Here is a 14,830-nt window from a genome sequence, read left to right as displayed (position 1 = left end):
CGTCATATTATTTCTAGTTCAAACATGCTCACATGTCGCTGCTGGTGCAACAAACCCATATTTAACTTTCGTTTTCTCTAGAATAAAACAGCGATAGGTGCCGGGTTGGAGTCCTGAGAAGGAAAAAATTAATGTTTCGCCCCGTCATTTCAGTTAAAACATCTAGCTACTACCGAGAAAATGCGACATATCGCAGTTGATTGAGCTTTGATATCTGGGTTCGAATCCATGTCCAACACAAAGGTTTACGTCACGGCATTTCAAGTAAGTTACTTGTTAAGAAGCAATATTTAACATCTCTCGTAGTTCGTTAACAGGGACAATAGGTGCTGGGTAGGAATTCTCGTCCGTTAAAAATGTTTGCGTTATGTAATTTTAAGTTGGAATTTGCTAGCTGATACTGTCTAAAATCGAAGTGGTAACATTTCAGGTATGTCATTTATTGTAATAAATGTGAGCTTACAAGCCTGAAGGACAGTCGTACCTGTGATAAGGTGTTCCCTAATATTTGTAATATAGTAATATTATTTTAAATCTTGAGTTATTGCGATACAGAGTAGTGTTTTCTAGTGGTGACTTGTTGGAACCATTTTTAATAGTCAAACGACTGTACCAAGGAGCGATTAGAGGACCTGCTAGACAGCTGCGTTATGTGGGTTGCATGCGAATCAGCCGAAATGCAATTCAGGTCGTTCAGATACTTTTGAGCATGACTGTGCCGCACGTTCACCGGATCTGACGTCTCCGGATTTCTTTCTGGGGTGGAAAGTTGAAGTATATTTGCTATCGTAATCCACCGACAACGCCTGACAACATGCGTCAGCGCATTGTTAATGCATGTGCGAAGATTACGGAAGGCGAACTACTCGCTGTTAAGAGGAATGTCGTCCCACGTATTGCCATATGCATTGAGGTTGACGGACATCATTTTGAGCATTTATTGCATTAATGTGATATTTACAGGTGATCACGCTGTAACAGCGTGCGTTCTGAGCAAGGATAAGTTCAGTAAGGTACATGTATCACATTGGAACAACCGAAATAAAATGTTCAAACGTACCTACGTTCTGTATTTTAATTTAATAAACCTACCTGTTACCAACTGTTCGTCTAAAATTGTGAGCCATATGTTTGTAAATATTACATGGCCACCTATCAGAAAGCGTAAAAAGTGGTCCAACTAAAACATTCATATTTCTTTACGTACCACACGAATGTGTAATAAAAATGGGGGTTGCTATTTAAAAACAACGCAGTTGATATCGGTTTGACTTATGGCAGCGCCACCTAGCAGGCCAACCATAGCGCCATCTGGTTTCCGCCTTCAAGCTAGACAGGTTTCGTTCGTTGTAGTTTTTTCGTTTGACACTTATTTCGTGTGATTTTTGGCCCGGTCGCGATCAATGGACCACCCTGTATAGAGCTTCAAATACATGTAGTTCCTATCTTTAACACCTGTCTCAATATGAGACTGTACCTGTTTAAATTTTTACATTCGGTCAATAAATATATGGGATAATGAAGATCAAATTTTTTTTTGCACTTGCAAGTAGGGATGCTGTTATTGCTGAAATAACTGTTTTTCGGATGTATCTTTTTTCTACGCTTGTTTAACTTGACTGTTCAAACAGCTCAAAATAATCAGTTGCGGTTTTTTATTCCTATGATTTCCTGCAAGGAACGTTGAAATCGAAAAAGATTGAAAGCTTTTGACTCACTTAGTTTCAAGATACACAGAATCAAAATATTAAATTATATAGGCAAATAAAAGAAAACTTGACTCGTCCACCATTCTCTGCTGTTCTCGATAAGTGATAAGTGGTTAAATACTACAAAAAATCACCAGTATTCTACAATAAATTGTAATTTTTTCGAAACTCTGCTCAAAAAGCGTGTTGTAATCAGGAAGCGTACCACTACTTTGCCATTACGAACAGTCAATGGTAAATGGCGAAAACTAAGGTTGGAGAACTGTTTTTCGTGGTAATTTGTCCGATTTGAAGGGCTACAAGCAAATAAAGGACTATTAAATGGTTCAGGGCGCATCATGTACACACAGCAGCTGATCACTTACTTTCTGTTTTTATTATATACCACGAACGAACTGTTTCTAATTTTTAATTTATTACTGCTACTATAATTTACTTGCTCTTTTGTTATTTCATGGAAATTGCAGAAAAATCTTCAATCTTTTAAAGCAATTGAAGCATTGTGTTTCACTGTAGCGTCACTTCGTAAAACGACGGCAAGAAAATGCCGTATAGACCAGTTAGGGTAAGTCTTGAACATCACACGGACTTCAAGCTACGATACACGTAAATAGGGACTTTGTTATCTCTCCAATGCTGCACCAATTCGTATGCCATATGTTTGTTGTTCGTTCCTGTCGGTATTGTTACTGAAAGAGCACTAATCGCTTTCCCTAGTTTCTATAATAACGCAGTATTTCAAATGAATGTTAATCTTACGAATAAAAATAACCCCTTTTTCTAAAAAAAAAGTTTATTAAAAAACGAAAGATTTTGGAAAACCTGCTAAGGCTAGCTATTATTCCGTTCTTTTCTCTTGGTTATTTGTAAGAAATAAGACACCTGTTATAGAGAATACACACATACCGAAAAGAACCGGTTGTTCGTAACTATAATATCGGTATCTTTTTGAACCGGTCGGTTCTTTCCTCCCCTAAATGGAAGCCGTTAGATAGGCAACCTGGAACTGAAAGTGGGTGATTGTTTTTACTGTTTAGATAAATAGATGCCGCGAGATAACCACAGGGAAAAAAGAAAGGAACCCCTGTCATCGGGCCCTGAAGACCGTGCAATAGTTCACCGACCGCCGTGTTATCCTTGGCAGTTATCATCGGATGCGTTATGGAAGACCACAGGATCAGTACACAGCACTCGCCGTCGACATTTCGACCTTGGAGCCATTACCCCTGTCAGACAGTTCCTCAATTAGCATCACGTGGCAGATCATTCCTCCCAACAAGAAAAAAAATCCGTGGTGGTACTGGGAATCGATCACAGGTCTCTTGCCTGGATATCAGCAGTGCTGACCACTCAGCTACCGATACATTCACGGGGGCAGTACTTCAATCATTTGTTTACCAAAACTGGCAAGTTCAACCATGTCTCGGAAGTTACATCTAGGCTGACGAGCCTTGATTGTATTGTCTTGCAAGTGTTGCAGTGCAGAAAATTGACCCGAATTGGCCAATAAACGTTTTCTACTTCAAGAAATTGGTCTCGCGCGCCAGAGAGGCTTCGCTAGGTGTCACATAAAATCCGGGAATAAAGATTCGTTTCGCACTAACCGTAAAATACGGAGGTAGCAGTTTGATCTCCGTAAGGATTTCAGTTGCAACGCCTTCTTGATACCTAAATATGATGAACATTCTCTTCATTCTGGACTTTTGGAAGCGACGTTTTGAATGGTTGCTGAAATGATGGACCGTTGTCATACTTGCAAAAGCAATATCTAGCAGTTCCCATTTAGATATCGTTCCATTCACGAAACATTTAGTTACACTTTCCATATTATCAAACATTGTTGCGTCTCACGCTGTTATTTTACAACAAGCGAATGATGGTTTTCTCGTCATATTGCTGGCTGCCAAAAAACATTATATGCACAAAAATGCTATCGGAAAAGTACTAGAGCAAACAATAACCTCTACAAAGTCGGAATTGACATCGAAGTTCTTGGTTTGTTGGTTGATTCGGGGGAGTGAACCAAACAGCGAGGTCCTCAGTCCCGTCGGGTTAGAGAAGGACGGCGAAGGAAGCCGGCCGTGCCCTTTCAAGGGAACCACGCCGGCATTTGCCTGAAGCCATTTAGGGAAATCACGGAAAACTTAAATCAGGATGGCCGACGCGGGTTTGAACCGTCGTTCTCCCGAATGCGAGTCCAGTGTGCTAACCAGTGCCCCACCTTCCTCGGTATTGAAGTTCTTAATGGGTGTGGTAAAGTACGACCAACACAGAAATCGTGGTCCTCAACTCTTAAGTCATTTGTTCCTGAGTCACAGGCGGATCAGATCGGTAAGTGCATGTTTAGAACGAATAAGAACTTCCTGAAAACGTGTCTTACATCCGAATCTACATCTACATCGATACTCCGCAATACACCTTACGGCGCGTGGCGGAGGGTACTTCGTACCACTTCTAGTCATTTCCTTTCCACTTCCACTTGCAAACATAACGAGAGAAAAATGACTGTCTTCATATCTCCGTATGAGCCCTAATTTCTCGTATCTTTGTGCTCGTCACGTGCAGTACATCTTGGAGGCAGCAGAATCGTTCTGCAGTCAGCTTCAAATACCGGTTCTCTAAATTTTCTGAGTAGAGTTCTTCGAAAATAACGTCGCCTTCCCTCCAAGGATGCTTACTTGAATTCCAGAAGCATCTCGGTAACAGTTGCGTGTTCTTCGAACCTACTGGTAACAAATCTAGCAGCTCGCCTGAGAATTGCTTCGACGTCTTCATTTAATCCGACCTGATACAGGTCCCAAACACTCGAGCAGCACTCAAGAATAGGTCGCACTAGCGTCCTATATGCGGTATCCTCTGCAGACGAGACATCTTTTCTAGAATTCTTCCAGTGAACCGCCGGCCGAGGTGGCCGAACGGTTCTAGGCGCTACAGTCTGGAACCGCGCGACCGCAACGGTCGCAGGTTCGAATCGTGCCTCGGGCATGGATGTATGTGATGTCCTTAGGTTAGCTAGATTTAAGTAGTTCTAAGTTCTAGGGGACTGATGACCTCAGAAGTTAAGTCCCATAGTGCTCAGAGCCATTTGAACCATCCCAATGAACCGTAGACGACCGTTTGCCTTCCCCGCCACAGTACTCACATGCTCATTCCACCTCATATCGCTTCGCAACGTTATGCCGAGATTTTTACAGTAGTAATACAGTATCCAAACATTAAGGTTTTTTTTATCTACTCGTCCGCATTAACTTCCATTTTTCTATATTTAGAGCTAGCCGCCATTCACCACATTAACTATAAATTTTGTTTAACTCATATTATATCGTCACTCAACTTCGATGCATTACTCTACACCAAAGGATCATCAGTAAACAAACGCAAATTTCTACCCACATGTCCGCCAAATTATTAATGTGTATAGAGAATAATAGCGGCCCTGTCGTCTACTCTGGAGAGCTCCTGACGATGCTCTCTCGTATCTGATGAATACTCGCCGTTGAGGACAACATACTGGGCTCTATAACTTGAGAAGTCTTTGAGCCACTCATATATCTGTCACCCTATTCCATATGCTCTTACTTTCTTTAACAGGCTGCAATGGGGCACCGTGGTAAACGCTCTCCAGAATTCCAGAAATCTAGAAATATGGAATCTGCCTGTTGCCCTTCATCCATAGTTCGCAGTATATCGCGCGAGAAGAGAACAAGCTCGGTTTTGCACGAGCGATGCTTTCTAAAACCATAGTGATTCGCGGACGTAAGTTTCTCGACCTCAAGAAAATTTATTATGCTCGAACTCCGAATATTTTCAAAGATTCTGGAGAAAACCGATGTTAGGTGTATTGGTCTGTAACTGTGCGGGTCCTTTCTTTTGCCTTTCTTATACACAGCAGTCATTTGCTCTATTTTCCAGTCGCTTGGGACTCGCAATAAATGCAAGCTAAGTAAGGGGCCAATGTCGTGGAGTACTCTTTGAAAAAACTGAACTGGGATTCCATCCGGACGTGGTAAATTATTTGTTTGCAACTCCTTTAATTGTTTCTCTACGCCAGGGATAGTTATTAGTCTAGAGACCGGATCATACGCATCACAAAAACGTTAAAATATGCATGCAAATATGTATGAAAAATGTCTATAAAATGCATGAAAAGTAACGAAATATCCAGGATCAAATAATAAAGAAACATGGCAGTTAATGCGTGCATTATATCTCAAAGCCGAACCTGTGCATATCAGTAACGAGGAAGAACGCCGGCCACGCGAAAAATCGGTACATTTAGAACGCTGATATTTTCCGGATACTTCCTGGTGGAGATTAGGAACTGGGCCTTTCTGGGATTATTCCAAAATGGGGACGCATACCGCGTTTCAAGAAAAGTTCCTTCTTTGCTATTGTTGTCGGTAACAAGCGGATGCAATGCGCGTGAGTCGCAGCGGAACAATCAATAGGTACAGGATCAATTTCGAGATATATCGCACACGGAGGTGCACGCGCAAAAACACCGTAAAACTTCATTAAAAAAAAAACCATACAATCCTGAATTTTTTGAACAGCATTAATTTTTAATTAATACTATTGGACCAAAGCATCATTTACAATTTATTTTACATTTTTCTAATATTGTAAACATAAACGACCAAGTACTGTTCCAAATTTTTAGTAGTAAGATTATGTCTTCGGTCACTTAAAATATTTTTATAAGCAGAGAAGGAACGTTCTACATCAACTGAGGTAACATGGCAGTATTTGAATTTGGGTACTAGGTTGGCACTCGTTTCTGGTAAAACTTCAACCATCCAATTAATAAAACTATCAATTTGGCACAAGGGTTCAGAGCCTGAGTTATTGTTTAAAATGTTTTCAAATTTTTTTTCAAGTTTTCTTGGCAATACCTCCGGCAATGTGGAGTTTCCTAGAATAATTTTATTGATTAACTGGATCGATTTATTCAACACCAAACCTTGACTTTTAAGCTTTTTCATACTTGCAGGTATATGGAAAAAAATGAGTTCTAATCACAGCAACACCGGAATCATTAAAATCTTCCTAGCACTGGCAAACTGCCAAAAACTCTGCACATCGAAGTCGTTTACCATCCTTCTAATGGTCTCGAAATGTTTATTGCAAAACACAGCTTAGATCCACGTACCCCAACGAGTTACCACTGGTTCGGGAGGTAAAGCCACATTTTGTAGTTTTTCTTTGTAGGTCTTCATGCTAGCAGGAGCCTTTAGAAACACTTTCTTTGTGTATGAAATCAGTTTATTTTCATTTACAAACGTGGAACATACTACTTCAGCAAAGCGATGTACTCCATGAGCAAAGCACCTCACATGAATCAAACTGGGATAAAATACTCGGAGGGCTTTTCCTGCTTTGATCATATAGGGAGCAGCATCTGAAATAAACACCCTTTCATCTGCAGAAAATTCTGGAAATATTTTTCTAATATCCTCATTCATAAATCTGGCGATGGTAAAATGATTAACTTTTTCAAGTTCTTTGCAGGCCGCTGAATAGGAAGACGAAGGCTCTGTTGTTAAATTAGCATCAATTAAATTTGCAATGTAACGTCCACAAGTGTCTGTAGTTTCGTCTACTGAAATGCAGATAATGCTGTGCTTGAGTTCATTGCGTATTTCTTCCAGAACGTTTACGTAAATTGTCGATATGTAATTTTTACGCAATGTTGATTCATCTGGTATATTTTGATTTACGCAATATTTGCGCAGGAACCCTTTGAGGACAGGGTTTGTAAGTCTGTGAAGAGGAATATTGCTTGCAATGAATTCTTCACTAGATACATGTTAAACCGACGTTTCTGGTTACCTTTGGACAAATCCCTGCTATTACAACTTGCTGTTGTCAGAAGTTAACGTAGTCCTTTCTTCTGCATTCCTGCGATAGGAAGACCTGTCTTGAACTTTTTTTTTTTTGCACGAAACGTTTTTCTCGCAAACTGGACAATATAAAACAACTCTGTCATATGTAAATGTTCGAGAATGGTCAGCTATCTACAAAACGACGTTTCTTTTTTTCGGGCGGCACGGCGCACAACACGCGACACACTACGCGCACTAAACACGTTCAACTGTGTACAAGTAAATGGAAAGCTAAACTGAAACGATGGACATCCGACTAAAAGCTTGCGTGGTTTAATTTAATTGTTGCTGACGCGTAAAGTTTGACAGTGGGGGGGGGGGGGGGGGGGAATTAACCGTGGGCGCATTGACTCTGTCTGCTTGTTCCTGCTCCTCTTCTGTAATGACTGGGCAGTGGCCCCTCGGTTAGCGGTTGCACGCAGTTCTAGGTCTCGGTCAATCTGTGAGACATAAAAACTAGATCGAGCTAGAGACCGCACGAAAAAATTTGTAAAATATTGTAAGCATAGAACGAAAATATGCATCGTCACTAGTTTTCAGTTAAAATTTTCAATAACCGGTGAAAAATAGCCGCATATGCAAATGCATATGCAACACGCAAATCCATATAACCCGGTCTCTAGTTATTACTATAATGTCCATATGGGAGTCTGTCCGATGGTCAAACGACGGTATGTCTGTAGGAGCCTCCTGCGTGAACGACTTCTTAAATGTGAAATTTAAAACTTCGGCCTACGTTTAGCCATCTTCAACAACTGACGGGGTGGAAGCCTTAAAGCCAGCCGGTGTGGCCAAGCGGTTCTAGGCACTTCAGTCTGGAACCGCGCGACCGCTACGGTCGCAGGTTCGAATCCTGCCTCGGGCGTGGATATGTGTGATGTCCTTAGGTTAGTTAGGTTTAAGTAGTTCTGAGATCTAGGGGACTGATGACCTCAGATGTTAAGTCCCACAGTGCTCGGAGCAATTTGAATTTGGAAGCCTTAAACCCACTTAACGATTTTACATAAGACCTTTATCATAGTTGCAAGAGAAATCTCCAGCAATTCGCAGTTAGATATCGGTTCATTCACCGAACATTTACGTAACCTTTGAGAATTGTCATACATTGTTGGGTTTAATGCTGTGTATTGATATTTTTGATGCTACCGGATCCAATATTTAATGTTTCCTATGGAAAACACATTACTCACCAATTAATTATAAGAATTAAATCGCCATCACTATTTTTCATACTGCCAACAGCACTTTTCATTATTTTCTTCCTTTGCATGTTGTAATATCGTGCACTTGCAGAACAATAATACATATCTGCACAGTTCCGAAAAAACTGCGCCATTTTGGGGCACCATGCAAGATTTGCGAACTTTCAATACATGGATTTAACCAGTCCTACATACTTTCGTAGTTCAATCAAATTTCTGGTGGATGTCGCTAAGTGCAGATGAAATATCTTTGATCGAGGGACTGATGATCTCTCTCTGTTCAGTACTTTACCCCACAACCAACTAGCTAACCAACAAACACGAACCCTTTACGTTATTTGAGGACTGTATTCCCTCTACAATTTTTACTACCCACACCTCCCTCCATTAGCAAATTGGCATCTCCTTAATTCCTTTGGATGTGTGCCAACAACCAATCTCTTACTGCAGTCGAGCTGAGGCATATATTTATTTTTCCTCAGTTGGATTCAGTACCTCCTCATTAATTATCCGATCTTTCCACCTAATCTCCAGGATTCGTCATGAAAACCATATTTCGAAAGCTTTTATTGTCATTTGTCTGAATTGCTTATCGTCAATGGCACCAGAGACTAATTAAGGATTGATTACATGGATAGAAGGTTCCATTTTAGATGAGATGAAAATATATCTGGAGCCATAGTATTAAAAATAGTATTTTAAAAATATATTTGGTTACCACGTACTACCGTCTGGGGAATAAGCATTTGTGGGCCTAATTATGGCTTTCTTGGTGCGTGGGCTTACAGCGTTCACTTCTCTGCGAAGGTTTTCCTTGCTCGTTTTCTTGCAGGAAAGGACGACCTTCGTTGCTTCTACGAATAATCTGTGTCACCAAATGAAATATGAAAAAAATTTGCTCTCTGTTTCAGGAATTTTACTCGGCTCCCAAAATGGCGCTACGGTATCAAACTGAGGACCTACAACAGCTGAGCCAGAGGTCATAAGTAGGTAAGCGCTATAAGCAACCTGTTCTAGTACAATATTTCCTGAGAAACTGTTATATCTTTAGTAAGTTGTCGTTTCCGTCATTCTCAGTCTTCGTGTTTTTTTAATAAATAAAAATCAATGACCGATTGCGTAGAATCATGGAAGACATAATTTACATGTTTGGCTGCGTCTACAATTTGCAAGATTACGTGTGTGAGTATAATACAGGAGCCTCTTTGTCTCCAGGGACATCATAATATTGGATCATTTAATGTGCTGTAGAATCCTAGTTTGTCATACTTCAGCAGATTCGTGTGTCATTCTGTGAATTCGTTATTTTTTTACACTTTTTGTAAATCGGAGAGGTTTATGTTCTTTAGCAGCAGCGCTGCACTATTTGCTGCGCTAGAGAACTCGGTAAATATGTGCCAAATCCGAAACTTACTCAGTGTAATATGAAATATAGAATAGCAATTAGGAGAACGTATACGAGATCCGAGAGGATTCTAAGCATTGTCAGCACTGAAATCTTCATCTTGGTTCACTGCGTTGCCTACTGCTCGTATTTCCACTGCCGCTTTCACCGCAGAGCCCCCAAAACATGTGACTGCGATCAGTATGTGAACGTTTTTACAATTCATAATGATCAAAAGAGACTGGGTAAATAATATAGTCACTGAATCGCTGTTGTACAGTATGTTTGGTTTATTCTGAACTGTATTTTTCGAATTGATCTGAAATTTTATAAATTTCTCCTTTCGTATCAGTGCGATCTAGAGGTAAGCTGTTGGCATAATAATTTGACGGGAAATAAAAAGAACCACACAGAGATGTTAAAAGCGGAAGGTTTTTCCGCATAGTTCAACACTTCACTGAGAACATACTACTCTTAGAAATATCGTTCCACTCGGAGAGCAATAATTCTACAGGACTTCCAACACGTCCGCTGTTGAGGTACCAGCAGATTCACCTGTGGAGTCAGAAGGACGAGCGTGCTCCATCTGCTTCCAAATTAATCTACACGAGGGAAAATTACAGGTGAAATATGTTTTGAAGCGCTTCTGGAAACTCAGAACGAAACAAATTAACAGTTAACACGTATTTCTTCAACATTGTTACTATTTAGTATCATCCTTAATCGTTCTGTATCGGTCGCTACTATCAGTTTTTGTTTTATACTACAAAACGTTAACTTAAAAACTATAATAAAACGCAAAGATTAGCACTTGCAAGCCGTACAGAATCATTTAAAACTTCTTAGAAACTGTCAACTGTGTTTCAAAGAAAATGACGGCAGATGATGTACGTTGAGTTGCCTATCTTAAGGTGCTTGAAATATTTTTCTGTGCAATTTTATTCCCTTATAAAATAGTTAAGGGAAAAATATGGATTACTAAAAATGTAATTTCTTTCTTTGCCATAGAAAATTAACACCCCAACAGACTTCACAGTGTAGCTCAGCCTCCTGCTTCTAACGTGAGTGCTCACAGAGTATTCGGTGCTGACTACCGACAGGGATAACAATTTAGCTAGTACTTTTATTCAGCTTCCTATTGAGGATTGCTGCTTTACAAGGTGAGCAAATTTCTTCTCTAAGCGTGATTTCGATTATTATTTACAGTTTTGTGATCAATCTTCGTAGATTATGTTCATCAAACATTGCTCAGAGACTGTTGGCATATTTTATGTTTTTCTCTGGTGCGTGTCACACACCACGTGGTAATTCACTTTGAGTAAACACCGCTATTTCATGCTTCGTGGAGAGGCAGACGTGTACAGAAAAATACAGCGATGGGACGTTCATAATTCCAAAATACGACTTCTATCGCGTGAGTGGTTAGTGCCGAAAAGTAAGTATTACCCTACTGCACTCTCAAATTATTAAAATTGCTGTAAATAATCATTATATCCGCATACGATAGTCGATAGGAAAATAAAGAATGATTCGTCTTTTTAAAACATTTCTTAGCAATACCTGTAAGCCACTGAATATACGAGAGGCGTTTCAATAAGTAATGCAACACATTAGTTCTCAGTCAATTTCCGTTGAAAAAACGCAGAATTTCTTTCGTGACATCGTGGATTATTCAGGCTTCTGCCTCTACAGTACAGTGAAGTTCTGATATGTGGCGGCGCTATATGTAGTCTTCAAAATGGCGACTGTCACGCAGGTGCGTTCCAAGCATAGAGCTGTCATTGAGTTTCTTTTGGTGGAAAACCTAAGCATCGCAAATATTCATAGACGCTTGCAGAATGTCTATGGAGACCCGGCAGTGAAGAAAAGCATGGTGAGTCGTTGGGCGAGGCATCTTTCATCATCGTAACAAGGCCGAGCAAATCTGTCCGTTCTCCCGCGTGTCGGCCGGCCGCACGCAGCTGTGACTCGTGCGATGTTGGAACGTGCGGACACTCTCATTAGAGGTGATCGACGGATCACAATCGAGCACTTCGCTACCTAACTGGACGTCTCTGTTGGTAGTGATGACATACTCGTCCAACACTTGGGTTCTCAAAAGGTGTGTGCCAGCCGGGTTCTTCGCGCCTAAAGCCCGTCCACACGCAACGATCTGTCTGCGCAGACATCGGCGCAGATGTCTGTGCATGCAAAAGATCGCTGCAAATGTGGTGTGTTCACACGACACAAACCCCAATCTACTACTCGCCCGCCATCTGTCGGCGTAGAAAAGAAATCAGCAGCAAGCGACTACGCTCCCCGTAAACGTCAAAAATTTAGGTCAGTTATTTTGAAATTTAGAAATGGAGGAAGTTCTGTTGTGGTCTGTGTTCGCAACTTGTGTTGCAAAAAACATTCAGATCAACCGCAGGAAACAGAGAAGTCGGTCAAAATGGTATAGACAGTGGCTGCAAAAGCGAAAGCAGTTTTCTCACGTAAATTTACTGCGATAGTTGCAGGTCGAACCTAACGACTGGCGAAAATATTTGCGGATGGATGTTGAAACTTGTAATTATCTCTTAAAGCTTGTAACCCCTCATATTATGAGAAAAAGTACTTGTATAGAGAAGGGCAATTTCTCCTCATGAAGCCGGCCGCGGTGGTCTAGTGGTTCTAGGCGCGCAGTCCGGAACCGCGGGACTGCTACGGTCGCAGGTTCGATTCCTGCCTCGGGCATGGATGTGTGTGATGTCCTTAGGTTAGTTAGGTTTAAGTAGTTCTAAGTTCTAGGGGACTGGTGACCACAGCAGTTAAGTCCCATAGTGCTCAGAGCCATTTTTTTCTCCTCATGAACGGCTGGCGGTAACATTAAGATTCCTAGCAACAGGAAGGAGCTACAAGGATTTGGAATTTTCAACTGCAATATCGAAACAAGAGTTGAGTGAAATAATACCCGCAATTTTTCAATTAGAGCATTGTATGCTGCTGTCTTTTTGTCTCAAAAAATGGTTCAAATGGCTCTGAGCACTATGGGACTCAACCGCTGAGGTCATTAGTCCCCTAGAACTTAGAACTAGTTAAACCTAACTAACCTAAGGACATCACAAACATTCATGCCCGAGGCAGGATTCGAACCTGCGACCGTAGCGGCCTTGCGGTTCCAGACTGCAGCGCCTTTAACCGCACGGCCACTTCGGCCGGCTTTTTTGTCTCAGTCACTCTATTCTTTACTTCAATCTTCCACAAACATGGGTGGTTTCTATATATTTCAATGAATTCACTTACAAACTCTCGAGAACACTGACGAGTATCAGCCATTTTAATGCCCTGTGCGCACAAATACAAACACTAGACTGAACAAACAGCTGTTTCGCGCCAGATTTGCGGCGATCTCCTGTCCACACGCTCCAACTTGTCTGCGCAGATGTGGTTTGAACCCACAGATTTGAGAGGTTTCGTTCAAACCTCCAACTCCAACTTCCAGGTTTGCACACACCTCAGGTTGGTGCAAATCTCCTGTCCACGCGCAACGATCTGTCTGCGCAGATGTGATGTGCGCAGACATTTGCGCAGACAGATCGTTGCGTGTGGACAGGCCTTAAAAGAAAATCATAAAGCTCACCGACGGACCGTCTGTGCGAAATTGACAGCGCCTTAAGAGGCTGATGGTGACACTGATACGTCGGTTATGGATGCAGGAAGACGTTGGCTGCGACGTCGACCGGTAGAGCTGATCCATGCGGACACACGGGCCCTCCCAGTAAGGTGACGTAAGGCCGTCACGTAGAACGGAGATTATGTTGAAAAATACGGTTTTGTAGCCAAAAGAGAACGGAATAATACGGAGTATTAGAATTCTGAATAAAACTAATCTGCTATCAGAAAAGAACGTGTTGCGTAACTTATTGAACGTCCCTCGTATATTCCATCCACTTCCCTCTCATGAATCTTCCTGAAAGTATGAAACTGTAACAGGCATAAACTCGTACACGCAATTTTGTACTTCACGAGTCATGTCATAAGCTGTTTACTTATTCGCCCGGTAAATAACAGTCTTTCACCCGTCTGCAATATCAGTGAAACTACTGTATACAAATGATCAGCCGCACACAACCACCTGCTTAAAGGAGTCTTCGTTCACCTATGGAACGCAATGCAGAAGCGACGGGGAGCGTCATTGACTCAACAACTCCTCGGAGGTGTGTAGTACCAGATTCCTATGCTGAGTCGAAACAATTCCTGTAAACCATGAACCGCACATTAGCGGACTCTGTACAGTCACCCAAACGCGCCCAAGTTGTGTTCCATCGAATTCAGACAAGGCGAATTTGGGGGCCAAAACATCATTATCACGTTCCTCACACCACAGGATCATTATTACGGCCTTAGGACACCGATATTTATACCATAGGAAGAAGCCATCGCCTTCGGTGAAGAAATAAAGCATGAAAAGACGCACGTGGTCCTCAATAACGTTCACAGCTGTCACGGTGCTTTTGTTTATTTCTACTGGACCTATGAAAGTCCGGGAGAATGTCCCTGCAGCATAATACTGCCAACCATCGACTTGGTGTAACAAGAAACGTGATCCATCCGACCAGGCAACACGTTTCCATTGATCCACAGTCGAATAAAATTAGGAATCTGATAAAAGACTTCGTTAAAAACAATATT

General features: G+C 41.4%; 1 protein-coding gene across 1 annotated transcript in view; it reads left to right on the top strand.

Annotated features, from left to right (window-relative positions):
• The window catches only part of LOC126473757 (serine/threonine-protein phosphatase rdgC), a 1,849,640-nt gene that overhangs the window by 318,777 nt on the left and 1,516,033 nt on the right, over nucleotides 1-14,830 (top strand). Inside the window, exon 2 of the mRNA XM_050101014.1 lies at nucleotides 9,705-9,783. The gene's annotated coding sequence lies outside the window, so the exon portion shown is untranslated. The remainder of the gene's footprint in view (nucleotides 1-9,704; nucleotides 9,784-14,830) is intronic.

The sequence above is a fragment of the Schistocerca serialis genome, chromosome 4 (genome assembly GCF_023864345.2).
Source record: "Schistocerca serialis cubense isolate TAMUIC-IGC-003099 chromosome 4, iqSchSeri2.2, whole genome shotgun sequence".
NCBI classification, from domain to species: Eukaryota; Metazoa; Arthropoda; class Insecta; order Orthoptera; family Acrididae; genus Schistocerca; species Schistocerca serialis.
The sequence above is the reverse complement of the archived record's forward strand: the minus strand, read 5'-3'. Positions and strand labels throughout refer to the sequence as shown.